Source organism: Brassica napus, unplaced genomic scaffold (genome assembly GCF_020379485.1).
Source record: "Brassica napus cultivar Da-Ae unplaced genomic scaffold, Da-Ae ScsIHWf_2775;HRSCAF=3548, whole genome shotgun sequence".
Taxonomy (NCBI): Eukaryota; Viridiplantae; Streptophyta; class Magnoliopsida; order Brassicales; family Brassicaceae; genus Brassica; species Brassica napus.
This window is the reverse complement of record NW_026016045.1, coordinates 95,001-100,000: the sequence shown is the minus strand read 5'-3', so window position 1 is coordinate 100,000 and position 5,000 is coordinate 95,001.

Genomic DNA, 5,000 nt, shown 5'->3' with positions numbered 1-5,000 from the left:
CTGAGGTTCCCATTATCCGCAAAGGCCCTACCACAAGGTCCGGTTCAAGAGTTATAAGAGCTGGATTTGCCAAAGCTGTCCAGGAGTTGCTTGCACAGGAACAAACCGGGTTCAAGCAACTATTGATCCAGGAGTTGTCTGACTTGAAGCTGGAAGACACCGGTGAACCACTAGAGGTTCCAGACCCTGTCCATTCGAGCCAGTTCTCCTCCATCGGCCAGAATGAAGCCGGCCTGACCATTTCCACCTTCATACTCAATCCATCCAACCAACTTGCTTCCGGTTCAGAGATATAGCCGACCATCAGAAGGAGTAGTATGTGTTGTACTCTTTTTCCTTATCGAGGTTTTGTCCCACTGGGTTTTCCCGAAAGGTTTTAATGAGGCAACAAGCAAGCATACTATGAGTTCTGATCCGGACATCTCAAACCGCGACCGGTCTATTGTTTTCTTTATTTTTATTTCGGTTAAGACTTTGGCCATTTGTCTAGGCCTTTTTAATCTTTAAGTCCAGTAAGGAACATCTATTTAAACCCTTGTAGTTGCCAACTTTTCGGCTAAGTCTTTTATGAAAATCGTTTTTGCTTTAGCAAAGAAACCCTAAGTCTTTCAGTTGTGTGAAACATTGAGAGCAGCCGTGTGACATATCAAAGAGCCGATCCATTGTTCTTTGTGGCGTCCTTCGATCCATTCCATTCCTTGTCCGAATCTTGAGAGAGACATACGTCCAGCAAGAGCCGGATCCATACCTATCTTCCTGTCCGACCTAGGCATCTTGCTGAGAGAGACATACGTCCAGCAGCAGATCCCATCCGCCAATCTATTCCTTTCTCTATCTTTTGTTTTAGATTTCATTCAACCAATTCCATAAAAACCAAAAGAATCATATCTAGTTTCTGTTCTTGTTCCTGTTGAAAACTCACTAAAGGTTCCTATCTGTTTCAGGTTCGAACACAAGCAAGAGATAAGCCGGCCAGTACCATCCATCCGTGGCAAGACTGAACCGCGGAACGGCCATCAGTCAGTCCGTCCGTCCGTCCGTCCGTTCGACCCTCCGACCCGTGCCTACAACATTTTGGTATCAGAGCTGAAGTTTCCTGCGAAACTCAGTTCTTTCTGAACCCTAGCCGTCACAATTCAAAAAAAAAAAAATATTTACTTTCCTTAATTTTTTTTTCGGATTGTTCTCCAAGTTTTCGATTTTTCCATTTAAAAAAAAAAAAATTTTTATATTCACTTTTCTTATTTTTAAATTTTCGGATTGTTCTCCAAGTTTTCAAAAAAAAAAATATATATATATTCTCTCTTTCCTTTTTCAAACCTGATTCGATTTTTTTGTCTTAACTTTTTGCATTTACTCTTAGCCTTGGTCGATACTCATAGTATCCGACCCAAGCAACTATTTAACCCCCTCTTGCCTTTAATCTTTCTTTGAGTTTCTTTCAGAGAACTATGGGAGATGTAGGTCAAGACCAAGCGGCCATAAACGCTCAGCTCTTAGCTGACAATGAAGAACTGAGGGCGAGCCTTAGGACTATCACAGCCGAGCTTGCTCAGCTCCGGCAGGGAGGCAGGCCCAACGGACCTCGACCACCAGGAAGGCATCAGCCGGACCCGCATGACACTGACTCGGACGCGGACAGTACCGATGATACGCGCAGTCAGGACGAGGAGAGGCCAAACCGGGGAGGTAGGAGGAACGCGCGAGGACCCCGGGCCCAAGTAGGAGGAGGCCGCGACCATAGGGGAGGTCGAGACCGAGAAGAGGAAGAGCCTTGGTTGGGAGGCAAGGCACTTAAGCTTCATCCCCCAACGTTTGCCGGCAAGGTTGATCCGGATGCCTACATCGTGTGGGAGAAGCGCATGGAGTACATCTTCGACTATTACCAATATAGTGAGGCCAAGAAGGTTGCCCTAGCAGCAGCCCAGCTGACGGACAATGCTCTTTCGTGGTGGGATCGAGACGTTGCCAAGTCCGGGCCAGTGTGGAGAGCGCGTAATTGGACCGAGATGCGGACCAAGCTTCGCGCGAGGTACATTCCATCTTACTACCAGCGTGATGTGCTAAAACGTTTTCGTAAACTTACGCAGGGAACTAAGACTGTGGAGGAGTACTTTGAGGAGTTCGAGGCTCTTAGGAATAAGCTTGAGACCGACGAGCCCGAGGAGACAATGATGTCCCAATTCCTGGAAGGGCTGCAAGACCGCATTGCCCGCAAGGTGGAGAGACAACACTATGAAGACTTCAACGATCTATTGCACTTTGCTACGCAAGCCGAGCAGCACATCAAGCGCAAGACGGCCAGTACCAGCCGCAGCAAACCTGCTTGGACTCAACCGGGTTCAAAGCAAGGCGACAAGGGCAAGACGATTGAGATTGAGAGCCGATTCAAGACAAACCCGGCTGAATCGTCCAATGCATCTAAGCCGGAGCAGGGTAAGACTCAAGCCCAAAATTTGCGTACTCGTGACATCATTTGTTATAAGTGTCAGGGCAAGGGCCACTATGCTCGGGATTGTCCAAACAAACGAGTGATGGTCCTAAAGGGGGATGGCGAGTATGAATCCCAAGATGAGGCAGAGGCCGCGGCAGCGATCTCTGATGAGGAAGTAACCGACTACCCGGAGACAGGCGAGCTGCTAGTGACCCGGAGAGCCCTTAGCACCCTCTTTGACCCAGAGACCATCCAGCGGGAGAACATCTTCCACACCAGATGTAGTGTTGATCACAAGGTATGTAGTTTGATCATAGATGGCGGATCTTGTACTAACGTGGCTAGCAAGTATCTTGTTGATAAGCTAGGGTTGATCAAAACTGCCCATCCTCGACCATACCGTCTCAAATGGCTCAATGATGAGACTGAGCTCAAGATTGCCGAACAAGTTGTTGTGTCCTTCAGTATTGGCAAGTACCACGACCAGGTCAAGTGTGATGTTGTGCCCATGCAAGCCGGCCATATACTTCTCGGAAGGCCATGGCAGTTTGACAAGGAGACACTTCACCATGGCCGCACCAACATCTACAGTTTCGTCCACAACAACAAGAAGCACAGCCTAGCACCTCTCAGCCCTCAAGAAGTTCATGATATGCAGAAGGCAATGACGCAGTCCGGCCAGGTAAGTAACACTAACCTTTACATGACTTCTGGACAAGTGCTTAAATCATTACAACGTGAGACACAGGTGCTACTAATGATCTTTAAGGAAGGTTGTTTTGCAGGTTTAGAAGCTCCTGAAGTACCGGACGTAGTACAAGACCTCATGGGACGTTACAAGGATGTCTTCCCTGACGAGATCCCTGCCGGTTTGCCCCCTATCCGTGGCATAGAACATCAGATCGATCTTGTACCCGGCGCGCCACTACCAAACCGAGCCGCTTACCGTGTCAACCCTGAGGAAGCTAAGGAGCTGGAACGGCAGGTCCAAGATCTCATGGACAAAGGCTACATCCGCGAGAGCCTTAGCCCCTGTGCAGTCCCGGTCCTACTAGTGCCTAAGAAAGATGGGTCATGGCGCATGTGTGTGGACTGCCGAGCCATCAACAACATAACCATCAAATATCGGTACCCTATACCTAGATTAGATGATATGTTGGATGAACTGAGTGGGTCTGTTGTGTTTTCTAAGATTGATCTCAGGAGTGGATACCATCAAGTCCGCATGAAGGAAGGAGATGAGTGGAAAACCGCCTTCAAGACCAAGCAAGGTCTATACGAGTGGCTGGTGATGCCGTTTGGCCTTACCAACGCCCCTAGCACCTTCATGAGACTCATGAATGAGGTCCTCCGACCTTACATTGGTAAATTCGTGGTTGTATACTTTGATGATATCTTGATTTACAGCAGGTCTTTAACTGAACACATGGGACACCTAGAACAGGTTTTGAAAGCCTTAAGGCAAGAAGGCCTTTATGCTAACCTTAAGAAATGTGTATTCTGCACTGATCAATTGGTATTTTTAGGCTTTGTTGTGAGTTCACAGGGACTGAAGGTTGATGAAGAGAAGATCAAGGCGATACAAGACTGGCCGACTCCAACCACGATCGGACATATCCGCAGCTTCCATGGACTGGCCAGTTTCTATCGACGATTTGTGAAGGACTTCAGTACCATTGCCGCCCCAATGACCTCCGTGATCAAGAAGAATGTAACCTTTGCTTGGGGCCCTGCCCAAGAGGAGTCTTTCAACAGGCTTAAATATAGCTTGACACATGCACCGGTTCTAACTCTTCCTAACTTTGATAAACCTTTTGAGATTGAGTGTGATGCTTCAGGGACAGGAATAGGAGCCGTGCTGACCCAAGGAGGACGGCCAGTGGCCTTTTTCAGTGAGAAATTGAGTGGAGCCGCCCTCAATTACCCCACCTATGATAAAGAGCTATATGCTCTAGTAAGGTCGCTTGAAACTTGGCAACATTATCTTTTGTCTAAAGAGTTTATTATTCATACAGATCATGAGACTCTTAAGCATTTGAGGGGCCAGACCACACTTAAAAAGAGGCATGCTAGGTGGCTGGAGTTCGTGGAAACTTTTCCTTATGTGATCAAGTACAAGAAGGGAAAGGACAACATAGTGGCCGACGCCCTATCCCGGCGCCACACACTCATTACCACCATGGAGGCTAAGATCATGGGTTTTGAGCAACTCAAAATATCTTATGAAACTGACCCTGATTTTTCTGAGCTTTACAGTAACACGGCTAAGGGAGCCATGGGTCCATTCTATCAGCAGGACGGATTCCTCTTCAAGGAGAAACGCCTGTGTATCCCTCATGGTTCCATGCGAGATTTACTGACCAGAGAAGCTCATGGGGGTGGATTGATGGGGCATTTCGGTCGGGACAAAACTCTGAGTGTCCTGTCCGACCACTTCTATTGGCCCCGGATGAGGCGCTACGTCGAGAGCCTTTGCTCCAAGTGCACTGTCTGTCTCAAAACCAAATCCAGGTCGCATCCTTATGGTTTACACATGCCTTTACCTATTCCTATTGCACCGTGGGTC